Source organism: Stenella coeruleoalba (genome assembly GCF_951394435.1).
Source record: "Stenella coeruleoalba genome assembly, chromosome: 16".
NCBI classification, from domain to species: Eukaryota; Metazoa; Chordata; class Mammalia; order Artiodactyla; family Delphinidae; genus Stenella; species Stenella coeruleoalba.
Window position 1 is genome coordinate 8,140,482 of NC_137162.1, and position 19,278 is coordinate 8,159,759.

The 19,278-nt window shown below is 44.0% G+C and overlaps 1 protein-coding gene across 5 annotated transcripts in view; it reads left to right on the forward strand.

Moving 5' to 3' along the window:
• CHST15 (carbohydrate sulfotransferase 15) overlaps nt 1-19,278 on the forward strand; it is a 98,622-nt gene that overhangs the window by 26,738 nt on the left and 52,606 nt on the right. For 3 of the 5 annotated variants that reach the window (XR_013824221.1, XM_079899642.1, XM_079899645.1), the window contains exon 2: nt 6,208-6,371. The exons of the other annotated variants lie outside the window; for them this stretch is intronic. The gene's annotated coding sequence lies outside the window, so the exon portion shown is untranslated. The remainder of the gene's footprint in view (nt 1-6,207; nt 6,372-19,278) is intronic. 5 annotated transcript variants of the gene reach the window in all.

Sequence of the window (19,278 nt, forward strand, 5' to 3'; positions counted from 1 at the left end):
TTTTTCCTAATTTCTTCTTTGAGATCACCAAAGAGAATTTTAAAGAGACTTCAAGAATGCTGCTTGCAAGAGTCCTGACACGTGATCGTATCCCCGGAATAAGTGCAGAACGTGACGTGTGGGGTGCTGTTGTCACATCACTAGGGAGTGGGGTCTGCATACCCACTGATGCTTTGAGAAGCCCAGCCAGTTACTCTGGGATGTGCAGACAGCTCCTCTGCTCTGGCTACAAGCCACCTTTTGGGTCAGATCTGAGTGAGAGTGGGGATGAATGGGGCAAGAGGAGGTTGAACCCCTGGTACGTGCTCACACAATCCTGCTGTCACCAAAAGGCCCTGCCTGGTCCCAGAAAGCTGTGAGGGGACCAGAAGGGGACCCGGGAGCGGCAGCCCTGAGAAGGAGCTGCCAGTGTGTCGACCCACCCCTCTGGGAGGGAGGTGATTGGCAGTCCAGGTAGGCGTGCCCCCTCCTCCCCAAGTTGAAATGCCTCCATCTCCTTTCCATTGTAAAGTGAATGCTACCGGCCATTCATAGGGAAAAGCATCTTTGGAGTCTGTTCATAATCATTCATTTCTGCTCAAGGTTTTACAACTGCAAAAAAGGGTGTGAAAACCTCAGAAGAACTGAGTTAACCAAAGACGGTCCAGCAATGTTATAAACTGTTTTGTCATCAGAAAGTGAAAATAATCCCAGGGTAAGAACACTCAGAAAAAAAAAGTCAGCCCAGATTGCTTTGTGAGAACGTAAACTTGTTTCTTGCAGCCAATTTCATAGGAGGAGGAGTGGGTGAGGGCTGGAAACAGAGGCAGAAGCAGTGACAGACCTATTGAGGGTTCACTAAAGGGGCTCCGGAAGCGTCCGTCCTAACCTGCTGGAACAGAACTGGTTGACACTTAAACTTTTCCAGCCCTGGAACTCTGTAATGCCATGAATAATTATTTTAACCTAAAAATCTGGTTTCTCCCACCCATAAAAACCAGTAAATCCTTCAAGTTAATGAAGAACTCATTTAATTACATAGTAATTGGTATTTTTATCTCTTTTAAATATAGATGGGGGGAAAGTACCTGAGGAGACAAAAAAAAAAAAAAAAAAAAAAAGAAAAGGAAAAAAGAAGGGAGAAAGGTAATTTGGATTTTTAGTCGATTCTGAGTACTTGATGTTTTTGAAACATTTCCAGATTTCCTTTACAGGAAAGGAATGAAAATGATCCAAAAGGAGGAGGGAATTTTTTTTTTTCTTCCTTTTATTCTGAGCTCAGTCCTGGGGTTTTGTGGCATGTGCTGAGAAGCCGGGTAGACTGAGCGCGTTCAGAAATTTGCCCGAAGGGGTTATAAGAACTGAAAATGAGTAAAAACAAAACAAAATGGAAAAAAAAAAAAAAGGAAAAAACACAAAACATCCTGCCACAGATAAGAATCATGTAATTTGCTAAGACATAGCATTTTGATGTTTTCTTGTGGATGAAAGCTAATTTAGAAAGGCAGGGAGGTACACTTGTGGTTTGGGGGAGTGAGATCCCGTTCCGGGCCCTTGGAGGCCCTTGCTTCTGCTCTAGCAGAACCGGGGGCGGGTGGAGGCAGCTCTGTGGGTGTCAGAGCCCGGGGCCAGCCCACCAGACAGTCCCACCATGGAAACCAGTGCCAGCTGCAGGCTCGAGAGATACCAGGAAATGGGTTTTCAGTGCCATAGGGACTAATTCTAGAGAGGCAGACTTCAAAAACCTGCAGAATTTAAAGTCCTGTTTTGAACATGACCCCTCCCCTCTTTCCCATCATTGGGAATTCTCTGTTTATGACTGTGCTATATTTGTGTAAGTGTTACCTGTTTCCTGCCTGCCTTTCTAATTTCCTGTTTTAGGAAATATTTATTAAAATCAACAGAAGAGACACTCTTGCCTTCATGGAGCTTATAGCCCAGTGGTCAAGGCAGATATCAGCCCAGTAAGCACACATGAAGATGAGAAGTAGAAGGGGTTTGGCGATTGAGGGCAGGGGCTGACTTGGTCTGGGGACTGGGGAGGGGGGAGCTTGACTGACATCGGAACGGGGAGCGGGAGTTCATAGGTCAAGCAGACCAGTGTTGGTGGTGATGGTGGCCATCCAGGGAGGCTGGGGGATGCAGATGGAGACAGACAGAAACAGAGGCGGTGGGATAACAATAGCCGGAGGAGCAGAGGGAGCACCCGTGCGGGGCCCAGTCCCACTTCTTTCCTTGGGTGGTGAATGTCCCCATTCACAGCGAGGCAGCTGACTGGGGCTCGGAGTTTAGGTGGCCTGCAGGTGAGGTGGCCGGCCCAAGGTCACCTAGCCGGGCAGCTGTTTCAGGACCTTGTGGTGTAAGAGCCATCGAGTCAGGCGTGTTTCTGCTCTGCTCGCCGTGTGTCCCCGTGGACACCACGTCCAGTGCTCGTTTGGCGGCTCCATGGCCTCTGCTGGGCCCGGGAAGGATGGGCATGTCATCACGTGGGCACTCGGATTGTGTCGGGAGAAGTTCTTATCGACTCTGAGCTGACTCTAGGTCTGAACATCTATGTGCTTTGGCCAAATATTTATCTGAACCAACCAGAGCAGTTCTTGACAGAAAATCAGCTACGGGGATTTTTTTTTTTGGCCGTTTTTAAAAATTTGAGACTTTTTTAGCCCAGGAAGAAGTCTGCTCTCTGCAAACAAGTCCCAACCTTCGGAATGAGGCCTGAACGCTTTCCAGATCTTTCTGGAAAAGATTCCGCTCTTCCGGGGTTAATTCCAAGAGGTTACTTGTTTACGTAGCACTGAGTTCGCAGGGCAGCTCGTGCAGCCCAGGTGTCTGCTTTTATACCGAGTATTGCTTGCTCTCCTGTCCCCACTCTGCTTTACCTCGTTGCAGAAGGAGGCTAGTCCTCTCCATCAGCAGGGCAGCTGTGGAGGGCTCTGTTGAAGCAGCATCTTAACAGACTCCAGGGAAACATGGTTATTCTTGGAGAGCATGCCTTTGTTATAATGTTTATTGAATGTCCACCTCTCCAGCTTCAAGTATCAAAACTTGGAGAGATGTTTTTTGAAAGAAATCATACCCCACCAAACACTTTGAACGCCTCTACTTAATGGAGAAGAGAAAAGAACTCCTTTTCGACAGACTGATCTGTGTTTAGCGTCTTGGGTGATATGTCTGTAAATAAATACTTACTTGATCTATTTATTTTACAGAGGTTGGGAATCTGGATTTCAGATTTGAGTGGGGTTATCAGAAACTGGGTCTCTTTTCTAAAAGTGTCAAGGAAGTTATTAGAAGGAGAGTTTGAAACTACCATTTTAAATGATTTATTTATTGAATACTAAGGAGTTTTATTTTGCAATTATTTTAACTGGTACGACTGCATATATTTTGGTTGCCATTTACTTTTTTTAAAAGGTTATGTTCCATTTATAGTTATAAAATATTGGCTAAAACAACCATTTTTTAAATTATTTTTTTCTCTGGGTCTTTCCTTGCATCCCAAATCTAGTTCTTGGCTCCGGGTGTCCTGGTGGGACCAGCGTGTTTGTCGCCGTGTCACTGCAGAACAGGGCCTATTTCAGTCAGTCTCGATCAGACGTTGCTGACACACAGCCTTTGCAACTTTCCTTCTTCCTATTTTGCATCCAGCCTTGGCTGGGTCTTTGTACCCCGGGTGAGAGTCCGTACTGCGGGGCTGAGATCCTGTCTGCAGAGATGGGAGGGACAGAAGGAAGAGAAATGGGGGAGGTGGTGGTGGTTGGTTGCTGTTTATGGAGTTTAGGGTTGGGGGTTGGTGTTGGCAGCACTGTAGAGGCGTTTTGCACGGGCCATCCCGTTTGATCCGCACAGCTCCCTGGCGGTAGGTAGCACCACATTGTCTCCATTAGACAGATGAGCAAACTGAGGCACAGAAGTGTAATGTGGTCTGCACAAGGGCACACAGCAACCAGATGGGCAGGGGTGTGTGTGTGTGTGTGTGTGTGTGTGTGTGTGTGTGTTCACATACTTCTGGGGTATGGACTTTCATCTTTGGTCCCTACCACCACGTTTCTCTTTCCATGGGGGCAACGTGCCCATTCCCACCCTGTGTGGCCGTGTGAAGCAGGATCCTGTGTCAAAAATTTAGAGGCTCATTTCGCCTCAGCAAACAGTCAGTCATGAGAAATTGTCGTCTAGGGTCCCACTGTCCTTTTTGCGTGTTGTCCCTTGGTACTCTTTTGGAATGTGCATGTTTATAGACATGGATGCCCACTCTGGGGAATTCTGTGGTCGGCTCCAGGATTTTCATGGCTGTGGCAGAGAGGGCAAGGGAGATGTCCCTCCTGGACTCACTCCCAGGCATGTCATTCTTAGTTCAATGGGAACTGGATTTTTTTTTTTACAACAGTCAAGCATTATAGTATATCCGGTGGGGGGGATATTAATGCAGAGATAACTTGAGAAGTGAGGGGATAAAGTGGGGCTTGGATGTAACTTCCCATTTGGCAGTTTGCATAGACCCCTTCCGTGCCATGACACCTTGCCTCGTATAGCCCTGCAGCCTCATTGTCACCCCTTGTGCCACCTGATCTGCAGAGAGAGGCAAGAGTGCACCCATTTTCAACAGATGAGGAAACTGAGGTTCAGAGATGGGAACTCGTGTCCTGGGGAGCTTGGCCCAGCCCATTTTCTTTTCTTTAGCTTTCTTTTTTTTTTTAACATCTTTATTGGACTATAATTGCTTTGCATTGTTGTGTTAGTTTCTGCTATATAACAAAGTGAATCAGCTATACATATACATATATCCCCATATCCCCTTCCTCTTGCGTCTCCCTCCCACCGTCCCTATCCCACCCCTCTAGGTGGTCACAAGGCACTGACCAGCCCGTTTTCTATTTGCCATTCCTGTTTGTCAGTATTTATTATCATTGTTTCATCTTTCTCATCTTCGTGGTTATAAAAGTAATACACTATGTAAGTAAAGTTGGAAGCAGAGTGATTGGAAACTGTAATGTGCATGTGGGTCCCACCCTCCCTGCGGGGAGGGGCAGTTTGGGCTTCAGGTTGTGTTATTTTTCTAAATTTATTTATTTATTTATTTATTTTTGGTTGTGTTGGGTCTTTGTTGCTGCGCGTGGGCTTTCTCTAGTTGTGGCAAGGGGGGCTACTCTTGCAGTGCACAGGCTTCTCATTGTGGTAGCTTCTCGTTGCAGAGCACGGGCTCTAGGCGCGCAGGCTCAGTAGTTGTGGCGCACAGGCTTAGTTGCTCCACGGCATGTGAGATCTTCCTGGACCAGGGCTCGAACCCATGTCCCCTGCATTGGCTGGCGGATTCTTAACCACTGTGCCACCAGGGAAGTCCCTCAGCTTGTGTTTGAATCCAGATCTGCCACTTACTTGCTGTGTGATTTAGGACAAGCCACTTTGCTGCCCAGAGCCTCAGTTTTCTTACCTGCAAAATGGAGCAATTGCATCTACTTTTAGCATCGCCTCAAAGTCGGGGTAGATGAGAGGCAGCATAGTGCCTGCCGTGGAACAAGTGTTCAGTTCTTGTTAGTTCTCCCCGCCCCGGCCCTGTATCAGTGCTTCTCAAACTCACCTCCAGGAGACCCTGAAGGCAGAAGATAATGAATTCTCACTGGAGTGCCCTAGGCTGCCGGCAAGCAGCTTGCATACACCTAAGTAAGCTGCAACATTGTAGATTTTGTGTCACTTAGTTCTGTATCTTAGTTCTGTATCTGAGCATAACAATTTAAAAACAATGTTTCAAATGCTTAAATATTTTAAAGGTGGAAGCTTCAACCTGTCTTGTAGCTTCCTGGAGTACCTCTGCACAGCCCTGGGGGGCTGGCACACACCTCCCCACAGCCCTGGGGTCTACACACCCAAGCTGGTGTCGGTGCTGGAGTTGCTGTCCTTGCCTCTTGCCACACCTCGTGAGAGCTAGACCTGTCTGTGGGTAGACAGTGGATGTCCTGGAGAAATCCCATGTTACCCTCACCTTGTTCTAAAACCCTCCAGGGGACACTGCAGTTCAGTCAGATGGCTCACTTTTTCCATCCAAAAGACATAAATTCCAAAGAAGTGTTTTCAGGCGGTTCTTCTTGTTCAAGGGTTAACCAGATTCTTATTTTGCTTATCTTTGGAAATAAAACAATGTTTAAAACTATTCAGATCAGCAAGGCCATCTGGTGGGGAGTGTGCAGCTGCTCCCCATTCATTGTGCCGCCTCTAATGTATTCATTGTAGGTCCCTCGTACAGCTGCGAAATCATTATTCGCAGTTGGTTTTGAACAGCGAGCTCCGTGTCTGGGCAAGACCTGTCTCCTCCGCCCGTCCTGAAGGACATTTGGATTGGTCATCTTCCGATGTTTGGCAGCCTCCTCACTCTTCCTGACGTCACATCAAAGCAGGTGAGAGGGTTCTGGGCACCCAAGTGAGGGGGGGCAGAGCCCCTTGCTCCTTTTGGCCCTAATACTTAGTCTCTGCATTATACTTAGAACCACTTCTCCTTTTCATTCATTTTCCTGTTTGTTAAGGAAGAATTGTTGGAAGGCAGCTAGAATCTACCCCTCATCTTTGTGGTCTAGTTACACAAGAGCCAAAAGGACACACTAGTCTGAAAATGTGTGACTTCCCCCCCGCCCCCGCAGTAGTTAAGGTTTTTTGTTGCAGATGTTTGAATCCTTGAAAGTGTGCAAAAAGAATAATAAGAGAATTTATCAGATACCTGTGTTCCTGAGATCACTGGACTCTGTCGTACTTTGAGAAAACGAGGATGAGGGTCTAAGCGGTGCTGGGGTTTGCTTATGGTCACATGGCTGGTTAGTAGGTGTGGCAGGTGGTCCACCCAGGCCTTTTGATCCCCAGGCCCGCTCTCTGTCCTATACTCTGAGTCATGGGGGCGGCGGGGAGGAGGTGTACAGAATTAAATTCATCCGTAAAATGGGAGTACTAATTGGGCTTTCCTTTAGATTATCATGAAGTATAGACAGGATTCTGCATATAAATCCCAGCCTGGTGTCTGGACACCAGAAGGCCTTCAATAAATGTAGCTCATGTCACTTTTATTGTTGTCACTAAGTGGCAAGAGCCCCGTCCTGGATTTCTGCCAAGAGTTTGCTCCTTCGCTCATTAATTTAAGAACTATTCAGGGAGCACCCGCCCCCGTGCCAGGCATGGTTGATGTACAAGGAAATCTAGTACCTACACTGATTTGATTTCAGGCTGAGCATCACTGACCCTGTCCTTGTAGAGCTGACAGTCCAATCGGACAGTCCCCAGCTCCAGCCACACCTCCTTGCCTGGGAGACAGGGTGGCCGGTGGGCTGGGTGAAAGCTGACCTTGCTGCTCTTTGAGCCTCGAGTTCTGAGCAGGTTTCCCCCGGAGCTGCCATCTTACATAATGGTGTGGTATGGGGAAGGATCGTAGGCTTTGCAGCCAAACAGACCTGTGGTTGGAGTTTGGTTCTGCCACTGGCTGGCCATGGGGTTCCGGGGACGTTTTTAACCCTGTGGTGCCTCAGTTTCCTGCATTTAACTTGGGGGTCGCAGTGCTGACCTCAGAGGGTTGCCATCAAGAAAGGACCTTGCGTGGTGCTTCAGTGCGTGGCAGGGGCTGCATCAACATTTGTCACCTTCTCTTTTCACCGTCCCTGGAGTCACTTAAAACCCTAAACTGGGCCCGTGTTTCGAAGTATACATCCTCGTCTGCACGGAGAGTGATATTTCATTTCTAATTTCAAATGTCTTCAAACAGACTGCACATTGCTTCCTTGACGTGCTTTACGTTATAGGACTGTCCTTGCTTTCTTGCCGAGAGCCATGTAGGTGGGTGGGTTTCACAGCAACCTGGTAAGCTTGTCTCAAGTAGGTTCTACTCTAATAGAAAACCACCGCCGTAGGTGTACAGGCTTGAGTGGAAGATCAAGTACCTAAATCCAGCACCAATTTACATTACAGTTACTACTGGAAATAATAAAATGAGTGGTTAGAAATAGTTTCTCCTCCCGTTTGCTTTCAGAAAAAGAAAGTTGTCGGTTGTGTCACAAAGACCTTTAGAATCTCGTGCCCATTGAGATTGCTGGGTGACCGTGCAAAGTGAACATAGTGGCAGCCTCTCGTTCACCCTGCCGCTGGTCGTTCTGTGCATTTTAGAGAGACTGGGGCACTGTCTGGGTGTCATCCATACATCTGGTGGTTGCACGAGGGTGCTGGAGCAGGTTACCCTATGGAAGAGTGAGCCATCCCAGGGGATAGTAAAAGGATCCCATTTGCCCTCCCGCCTTCAGCTGTCGGATATCCCATGGGTCAATGAGGCGGCTCCATTGTTAGGGTACATTTTGAACCAGCACTGGTTTCCCAGCTCTGCAGATGCTCAGGGGCTGGTGGGCTTTGGGGCTGCCCTTGGAAGGGATCTATGATTCTGAGTGTGGGCTTTCTTCTGGAGCCTTTGGAGCCCTTGTTCTGCAGTTAGATGGGATGTTAACAGAGGACCTGGGTTGTGCATTTTTCATATTTGTAGCTTCAACAAACACAGTGCCCGGCACACCGTGGGTGCTTGATAAACGTGTGCTCACCGGTGTGGGCTACTAATAAGGAGACTGCACTGTGTGTTTGGGGGTTAATTGTCCAGCGTTTTTGCCTAGCGTAAGGCAAGTACTGCACCCGCTTTTCAGTGCTGGCTGCAAAGTTGTTGGCTTCTTAGCAGCCGGAAGACATCATAGATGACGATACTGGGTTTTTATTAGGGAGCAGTTAATTGCAAATCATCCACTCAGGAGTGTTAGGGCTGAAAGAGGTAGTCCCGACTCCATATTTTACATACAAGGTACAGGTTCAGAGATGCAGTGACTTGTCCGGGGTTACCAGCCAGGTGAATGTCAGGTCTGGACGGGGACCACGCTTGGGAATCTCAGTTCAGGGGCCACACCCCGTGGCGCGCTGCCTTGTTGGAGACAGATGATCACTGTGAGGGGGGTAAGCTTTTCCCAGGGTACACCCACAGCTGCCCCAGGCTCTCCAGGGCTCCCCACCCTGGTTATTGAGGCACCTGCATGATCCCAGTCAGCTCTGCTTTTTAACATCTTGTTTCTACTATAAAACTTCGCTGTTATTCCTGCATCTGTGTGCCTGCCTGTAACTGCCACCTGCCTCTTTTCACTCATTACTTCAGATTATTTGCAGACAGGAAAATGAGACATCTATGCTAGAACTGTATATACACTGAAAGCAGGTAGCCTGGAGTGAAGGTCTGAGGGCCTCTCCTATAATAATACAAAGAATACGTATCATTTATTGTGGCTTGGTGTGTGCTAGATGCCGGGTTAAGCATTTTTCTGTATATTATCTCATTTCCTCTTCACATCCATGCTGGGAGGAGATAGTTTTATTCCCATTTTACAGATGAGGAAGTAAAGTCACGGAATGGTGAAGTTAGTTACCTGAGATCATAAAGCTGGCACAGACTTGAGTCGGATTGAAATGCAAGTCTGCCTGAGACCTTGGGCAGTCTGACTCCTATAAGGCTTTGTTATGACTGCCCAGAGGACGTTTTTGCTACATCCCAACTTTCTACCGAGTTGCAAATCATTTGGTTCCCTAGGCCAGACGCAGAGGAGGAGCTGGCTGCAGATTTGTGGAGAATTGGTCTCAGAGAAAATGCCTGTTTCTTAAAGATATATTTTATGTAATGAAATAAGAGTTTAGAATGTGTCTTCTAGACTGTAAAACATGTGAAGTGGTCATGACTCACAAATAAAATGTTGATGATGAACTTAATGTCAAGTATGTTTTTAAAAGAACTTTAAAAAACTGCCTGTGTTTTGTATGACACACATTTTGAGTGAGCCAGGAAGATCCTGCAGGTCACAGTTTGAGAATCCCTGTTTTAGACAAAGCATGCAGAAGGTGTCTTAGTCATCAGGAAAGACGAAACTTGGCAAGGAAAGCATGAGCACAGGATGCAGGAAGGGCTTGCTCAAGGAGAGGAGCAAGGAGGAAATTATAGTGACTCTAAAAATAGGCAGGGAGGAAGGTTCTTCATCGGGGACTGGGGAAAATGTGGTCGGTCATCTGATAACTAAAACATAACAGCTGTGGTTCTTGTAAATACACATTTTGCCAGAAAATAACCTGATGTGTGACATTTGGGTGGTTTTGTCTTGATTTGGGAACAGCTGCCATCTGGGTTTCCAGCTTTATTTTGGCATATCTGCTTCTGGTGTTAGCCAAAGCATCCTTCAAGGCCACAGCATTGGTTCAGTTGATTCACTGGGTCTTTGGATGAATTGCTTTGACCTGAATTGCTCACTTTACTCAGATAAGGACACTTTTTGGAACTCTTAAATGTATAATTATACCAGCTTAATTTAGTAACATCTATTGTTTGTAACCTGTAGAAGAGTGTATCAGTTAACTTTTTTTTTTTTGAGTTAAGCGATTCTTTTAAATTTAATCATTTTGGTTGATAATAAAGCTTATTTACACTTGTTCTTCCCTTAATAGGAACAGAAAATAACCACCCACTATCAGTCCTATATTATCCAGTAACATCTTAAAGATTAACCAAATCTCCCTACATTTTTTTCTTTTCTTTTTTTTAATAAGGTTTTTTTAACATCTTAATTAGAGTATAATTGCTTTACAGTGGTGTGTTAGTTTCTGCTGTATAACAAAGTGGATCAGCTATACATATGCATATATCCCCGTAGCCCCTCCCTCTTGCGTCTCCCTCCCTCCCCTCTAGGTGGTCAAAAAGCACAGAGCTGATCTCCCTGTGCTATGTGGCTGCTTCCTACTAGCTATCTATTTTACATTTGGTAGTGTATATATGTCCATGCCACTCTCTCACTTTGTCTCCCAGCTTACCCTCCCCCTCCCCATGTCCTCAAGTCCATTCTCTACCTCTCGGTCTTTATTCCTGTCCTGCCCCTAGGTTCATCAGGACCATTTTTTTTTTTTTTTTTTTAGATTCCATATATATGTGTTAGCATATGGTATTTGTTTTTCTCTTTCTGATTTACTTCACTCTGTATGACAGACTCTAGGTCCATCCACCTCACTACAAATAACTCAATTTCATTTCTTTTTATGGCTGAGTAATATTCCATTGTATATACGTGCCACATCTTCTTTACCCATTCATCTGTCGATGGACACTTAGGTTGCTTCCATGTCCTGGCTATTGTAAATAGAGCTGCAATGAACGTTGTGGTACATGACTCTTTTTGAATTATGGTTTTCTCAGGGTATATGCCCAGTAGTGGGATTGCTGGGTCGTATGGTAGTTCAGTTCTATTTTTAGTTTTTTAAGGAACCTCCATGCTGTTCTCCATAGTGGCTGTATCAATTTACATTCCCACCAGCAGTGCAAGAGGGTTCCCTTTTCTCCACACCCTCTCCAGCATTTGTTGTTTGTAGATTTTTTGACGATGGCCATTCTGACCGGTGTGAGGTGATACCTCATTGTAGTTTGATTTGCATTTCTCTAATAATTAGTGATGTTGAGCATCCTTTTATGTGTTTGTTGGCCATCTGCATATCTTCTTTGGAGAAATGTCTATTTAGGTCTTCTGCCCCTTTTTGGATTGGGTTGTTTGTTTTTTTGATATTGAGCTGCATGAGCTGCTTATATATTTTAGAGATTAACCTTTGTCAGTTGCTTCATTTGCAAATATTTTCTCCGATTCTGAGGGTTGTCTTTTTGTCTTGTTTATGTTTTCCTTTGCTTTGCAAAAGCTTTTAAGTTTCATTAGGTCCCATTTGTTTATTTTCATTTTTATTTCCATTTCTCTAGGAGGAGGGTCAAAAAGGATCTTGCTGTGATTTATGTCATAGAGTGTTCTGCCTGTGTTCTCCTCTAAGAGTTTTATAGTGTCTGGCCTTACATTTAGGTCTTTAATCCAGTTTGAGTTTATTTTTGTGTATCGTGCTAGGGAGTGTTCTAATTTCATTCTTTTACATGTAACTGTCTGGTTTTCCCAGCACAACTTATTGAAGAGGCTGTCTTTTCTCCATTGTATATTCTCGCCTCCTTTATCAAAGATGAGGTGACCATACGTGTGTGGGCTTACCTCTGGGCTTTCTATCCTGTTCCATTGATCTATATTTCTGTTTTTGTCCCAGTACCATACTGTCTTGATTACTGTAGCTTTGTAGTATAGTCTGAAGTCCAGGAGCCTGATTCCTCCGGCTCCGTTTTTCTTTCTCAAGATTGCTTTGGCTATTCGAGGTCTTTTGTGTTTCCATACAAACTGTGAAATTTTTTGTTCTAGTTCTGTGAAAAATGCCATTGGTAGTTTGATAGGGATTGCACTGAATCTGTAGATTGCTTTGGGTAGTAGAGTCATTTTCACAATATTGATTCTTCAAATCCAGGAACATGGTATATTTCTCCATCTATTTGTATCAACTTTAATTTCTTTCCTCAGTGTCTTATAGTTTTCTGCATATAGGTCTTTTGTCTCCTTAGGTAGGTTTATTCCTAGGTATTTTATTCTTTTTGTTGCAGTGGTAAATGAGAGTGTTTCCTTAATTTCTCTTTCAGATTTTTTGTTGTTGTGTATAGGAATGCAAGAGATTTCTGTGCATTAATTTTGTATCCTGCTACTTTACCAAATTCATTGATTAGCTCTAGTAGTTTTCTGGTAGCATCTTTAGGATTCTCTATGTATGGTATCATGTCATCTGCAGACAGTGACAGCTTTACTTCTTCTTTTCTGATTTGGATTCCTTTTATTTCTTTTTCTTCTCTGATTGCTGTTGCTAAAACTTCCCAAACTATGTTGAATAATAGTGGTGAGAGTGGACAACCTTGTCTTATTCCTGACCTTAGAGGAAATGGTTTCAGTTTTTCACCATTGAGAACGATGTTGGCTGTGTGTTTGTCATATATGGCCTTTATTATGTTGAGGTAAGTTCCCTCTCTGTCTACTTTCTGGAGAGTTTTTTTTTTTTTATCATAAATGGGTGTTGAATTTTGTGGAAAGCTTTTCCTGCATCTATTGAGATGATTATATGGTTTTTCTCCTTCAGTGTGTTAATATGGTGTATCACATTGATTGATTTGCATATATTGAAGAATCCTTGCATTCCTGGGATAAACCCCACTTGATCATGGTGTATGATCCTTTTAATGTGCTGTTGGATTCTGTTTACTAGTATTTTGTTGAGGATTTTTGCATCTATGTTCATCAGTGATCTTGGCCTATAGTTTTCTTTCTTTGTGACATCTTTGTCTGATTTTGGTATCAGGGTGATGGTGGCCTCATAGAATGAGTTTGGGAGTATTCTTCCCTCTGCCATATTTTGGAAGAGTTTGAGAAGGATAGGTTTAGCTCTTCTCTAAATGTTTGATAGAATTCACCTGTGAAGCCATCTGGTCCTGGGCTTTTGTTTCTTGGAAGATTTTTAATCACAGTTTCAGTTTCAGTGCTTGTGATTGGTCTGCTTATATTTTCTATTTCTTCCTGGTCCAGTCTTGAAAGGTTGTGCTTTTCTAAGAATGTGTCCATTTCTTCCAGGTTGTCCATTTTATTGGCATATAGTTGCTTGTAGTAATCTCTCATGATCCTTTGTATTTCTTCAGTGTCAGCTGTTACTTCTCCTGTTTCCTTTCTAGTTCTGTTGATTTGAGTCTTCTCCCTTTTTTTCTTGATGAGTCTGGCTAATGGTTTATCAATTTTGTTTATGTTCTCAAAGAACCAGCTTTTAGTTTTATTGATCATTGCTATTGTTTCCTTCATTTCTTTTTCATTTATTTCTGATCTGATCTTTATGATTTCTTCCTTCTGCTAACTTTGGGTTTTTTTGTTCTTCTTTCTCTAATTGCTTTAGGTGTAAGTTTAGGTTGTTTATTTGTGATCTTTCTTGTTTCTTGAGGTAGGATTGTATTGCTATAAACTTCCCTCTTAGAACTGCTTTTGCTGCATCCCATAGGTTTTGGGTTGTCATGTTTTCATTGTCATTTGTTTTTAGGTATTTTTTGATTTCTTCAGTGGTCTCTCAGTTATTTAGTAGCATATTGTTTGGCCTCCATGTGTTTGTATTTTCTACATTTTTCCTGTAATTGATATGTAGTCTCATAGCGTTGTGGTTGGAAAAGATACTTGATATGATTTCAATTTTCTTAAATTTACCAAGGCTTGATTTGTGACCCAAGATCTATCTATCTATCCAAGGTCTATCCTGGAGAATGTTGCATGAGCAGTTGAGAAGAAAGTATATTCTGTTTTTTTTGGATGGAATGTCCTATAAATATCAATTAAGTCCATCTTGTTTAATATATCATTTAAAGCTTGTGTTGCCTTATTTATTTTCATTTTGGATGATCTGTGCATTGGTGAAAGTGGAGTGTTAAAGTCCCCTACTATGATTATGTTACTGTCGATTTCCCTTTTATGGTTGTTAGCATTTGCCTTATGTATTGAGGTGCTCCTATGTTGGGTGCATAAATATTTACAATTGTTATATCTTCTTCTTGGATTGATCCCTTGATCATTACGTAGTGTCCTTCTTTTGTCTCTTGTAATAGTCTTTATTTTAAAGTCTATTTTGTCTGATATGAGAATTGCTACTCCAGCTTTCTTTTGATTTCCATTTGCATGGAATATCTTTTTCCATCCTCTTGCTTTCAGTCTGTATGTGTCCCTAGGTCTGAAGTGGGTCTCTTGTAGATAGCATATATATGGGTCTTATTTTTGTATCCATTCAGCCAGTGTATATCTTTTTGTTGGAGCATTTGATCCATTTACATTTAAGGTAGTTATCGATATGTATTTCCTATTACCATTTTATGAATTGTTTTGTGTTTGTTATTGTAGGTCTTTTCCTTCTTTTGTGTTTCCTGCCTAGAGAAGTTCCTTTAGCATTTGTTGTAAACCTGGTTTGGTGGTGCTGAATTCTCTTAGCTTTTGCTTGTCTGTAAAGGTTTTAATTTCTCCATTGAATCTGCATGAGATCCTTGCTGGGTAGAGTAATCTTGGTTATAGGTTTTTCCCTTTCATCACTTTAAATGTGTCCTGACACTCCCTTCTGGCTTGCAGAGTTTCTGTTGAAAGATCAGCTGTTAACCTTATGGGGATTCCCTTGTATGTTATTTGTTGTTGTTCCCTTGCTGCTTTTAATATTTTTTCTTTGTATTTAATTTTTGATAGTTTGATTAATATGTGTCTTGGCATGTTTCTCCTTGGATTTATCCTGTATGGGACTCTGCACTTCCTGGACTTTATTGACTATTTCCTTTCCCATATTAGGGATTAGGGAAGTTTTCAACTATAAGCTCTTCAAATATTTTCTCAGTCCCTTTTCTTCCCCCCTTCTTCTTCTGGGACCCGTATAATTCTAATGTTGGTGTGTTTAACGTTGTCCCAGTGGTCTCTGAGACTGTCCTCAATTCTTTTCATTCTTTTTTCTTTATTCTGCTCTGTGGTAGTTATTTCCATTATTTTATCTTCCAGGTCACTTATCTGTTCTTCTGCCTCAGTTATTCTGCTATTGATTCCTCCTAGAGGATTTTTAATTTCATTTATTGTGTTGTTCATCATTGTTCGTTTGCTCTTTAGTTCTTCTAGGTCCTTGTTAAACGTTTCTTGTATTTTCTCTATTCTATTTCCAAGATTTTGGATCATCTTTACTATCATTACTCTGAATTCTTTTTCAGGTAGACTGCCTATTTCCTCTTCATTTGTTAGGTCTGGTGGGTTTTTACCTTGCTCCTTCATCTGCTGTGTGTTTCTCTGCCTTCTCATTTTGCTTAACTTACTAAGTTTGGAGTCTCCTTTTTGCAGGCTGCAGGTTCGTAGTTCCCATTGTTTTCGGTGTCTGCCTCCAGTGAGTAAGGTTGGTTCAGTAGGTTATGTAGGCTTCCTGGTGGAGGGGACTGGTGCCTGTGTTCTGGTGGATGAGGCTGTATCTTGTCTTTTTGCTGGGCAGGACCGCATTCGGTGGTGTGTTTTGGGGTGTCTGTGACCTCATTATGAATTTAGGCAGCCTCTCTGCTAATGGGTGGGGTTGTGTTCCTGTCTTGCTAGTTATTTGACATGGGGTGTCCAGCACTGTAGCTTGCTGGTCATTGAGTGGAGCTGGGTCTTAGTGTTGAGATGTAGATCTCTGGGAGAGGTTTCGCCGTTTGATGTTATGTGGAGCCGGGAGGTCTCTGGTCGACCAATATCCTGAACTCGGCTCTCCCACGTCAGAGGCAGAGGCCTGACACCTGGCTGGGGCACCAAGACCCTGTCAGCCACATGGCTCAGAAGAAAAGGGAGAAAAAAAAGAAAGAAGGGAAGGAAGGAAGAGAAAATAAAGTTATTAAAATTAAAAATTTAAAAAATTGTTAAAAAATTGAAAAGAAATAGAAAAAGAAAGAAAGAAGACAGCAACCAAACCAAAAAACAAATCCACCAGTGATAACAAGTGCTAAAAACTATATTCAAAACAAAAAAACAAAAAAAGGACAGACAGAACCCTCGGACAAATGGTTATGGCAAAGCTATACAGGCAAAATCACACAAAGAAGCAAACACATACACACTCACAAAAAGAGAAAAGGAAGAAAAAATCTATATCTATATATAGATATAGGAAGAGAGCAACCAAATCAATAAACGAATCTACCAATAATAATAAACTCTAAATACTAAACTAAGATAGACATAAAACCAGAAACAAATTAGGTGCAGAAAGTAAACCCCAAGTCTACAGTTGCTCCCAAAGTCCACCGCCTCAAGTTTGGGATGACTCGTTGTCTATTCATGTATTCCACAGATGCAGGTGCATCAAGTTGATTGTGGAGATTTAATTGCTGCTCCTGAGGCTGCTGGGAGAGATTTCCCTTTCTCTTCTTTGTTCGCACAACTCCTGGGGTTCAGCTTTGGATTTGACTTCGCCTCTGCGTGTAGGTCGCCTGAGGGCGTCTGTTCCCCGCCCAGACCAGACAGGGTTAAAGGAGCAGCTGATTAGGGGGCTCTGGCTCACTCAGGCCAGGGGGAGGGAGGGGGACGGAGTGCGGGGAGGGCCTGCACCAGCCTGAGGCGCGCCGTGAGTTCTCCCGGGGAAGTTGTCCCTGGGTCCCGGGACCCTGGCAGTGGCGGGCTGCACAGGCTCCCCGGAAGGGGGGTGTGGACAGTGACCTGTGCTCGCACACAGGCTTCTGGGTGGCGGCAGCAGCAGCCTTAGCGTCTCCTGCCCGTCTCTGGGGTCCACGCTGATAGCCGCGGCTCGTGCCCGTCTCTGGAGCTCGTTTAGGCGGTGCTCTGAATCCCCTCTCCTCACGCGCCCCGAAACAGTGGTCTCTTGCCTCTTAGGCAGGTCCAGACTTTTCCCCGGACTCCCTCCCGGCCAGCCGTGGTGCACTAGCCCCCTTCAGGCTGTGTTCACACCGCCAACCCCAGCCCTCTTCCTGGGATCTTACTTCGGTTAACATTTCTCACATAACAAAACAAGACTCGGTGACTTAAAACAGAAACCGTTTATTATTTCTCATATGTCTGTAGAGATTGGCTGGGGGTCAGTAGGGTATTGGCTGTTCCAGGTTGGGCTCAGCCAGGCGGCTCCGGTCCATGGGTCTCTCATCCTCCTGGCCAAGCTGCCGCGTTCTTCCCACAGCGAGGGTGAAGGTGCAGAGGGTAGGCGGACACACTCGACCCCTCTAAGGCCTGGGCTTGGGACTGGCCTATCACTGCTGCCTCATTCTGTTGGCCAAAGCAGTTTCCAAACCCAAGCCAAAGGCTGGAGAAATGTATTCCACTCCTTTGATCGGAGGAGCTGCAATGTCATTTATGTGGTGAAGGTGGTAAATATAGGGAGAGATAAGAAACTGGAACCAAAATGCAATCTGCCGTGAATAGTAATAAACTGCTACTTATCCAATACTTATTGTGGGCCAGGACTACGTATATATAATAATAACTAACATTTATTTAGCACTTACTGTGAGCCAGACACTTCTGTGCACTTGACGTGAATTGTTTCATGTAATGCTCACAGCAGTGCTATGATATAGACCCTAAGGTTATTCCCAGTTTCCATCCAAGGAAACGGGAGGAGAGAGGTTTAGTAGACTTGCTCAAGGTCAAAGCCGGGTAACCCTGCGTGAGCACCCAGGCTCCAGCGCTGTATGTGATCTGTTACTATCGTCAAGGACTTTTGAGAGTACAGAGGCCCAGATCACTTAAGGGACTTGTCTGCAGTCACTAGGTGGACACAACTTTAGCATCCTGGCCCACGTGACTGCTGGCTGTATTCTTCCCACTGTGCTGTCGGCCAATGAGTGTTAATTGAGGAACGTAGCCTTATTCTGTTCACTGACTGTGATGTGGTCAAAGGCATAAAATCCAGGTATGAGATTGAAGCTGATCATCTGTTGTTTGTCCAGAACCCTCCAGTCTTGTTAGCTTTCGTCTCAGTCCCAGTGACAAACTCTAAATGTGAAAGATGTTCCTTTTGTCACTTGTTGATTAATATTCCTTGAAAAAAACTTATTTCCATATGCATAGCCCAAAGAGAAGTGTCAGCACTTAGACATACTGATGAGACAAAGGCTTTGTGTTTTAGTAAAGGTTAATTAAGACCCATCAATTTTTTTCCTTTAAAACATTAAAATAATGTAATTAGCTATTTTTTTCCTCTCTACTCCCAGAGGGCAGATGTAAATGTTCCACCTAAATGAAGCTATTTATTTAAATTCATCCAGATTTCTTTGGAAGTTTTGTACATCTTTCTTCTGCCATATCAGCTTCGAGCTACAATAATTTAATAAGTTTTTCCTGGGGTGAAATTGGATGCCCTTTATCGATCTTACACTGAGGGGGCATTCAATTACTTAATCTGAAGTGGTATATCTGGGTCTCTCGATTACAGCTTTGTTATAAACGGCTTGCTAATGATGCTCGGGGTGCCTAGGTTAATAGGGGCCATCCTAGCCAGGGCTGGGTAATTGAACGCTTTCTATTTTGGGACCAGTTATGTGATCTCTTACGGTGGTACTAGGTTCCCACAATTACAGCCTGCATGCACAGGGCACAGTGCTGAGCCCAGGCTGGGGAGCAATCTCACTGAAATGTATACCTGAGAACTCTGGTTTAATACCTGAATGGGAGCGCCAAGGGTCCCCTCTCTTCTGAGTCCACTGGCACCAATACGTGGACATTCCAGACAGGTGAAGTGCAGTGATATCCATTGCTTATTTCTTAAGAAAGAATAACCTGGGTGTTAGGTTTCGGAATGACTGTTCTTGGGATAATTGGTGGCATATGGAAAAGGCCAATCCAGGAAGAAAGCAGCAATCCATTTTCCTTTCAGTCCAGTCACATGAATCTGATT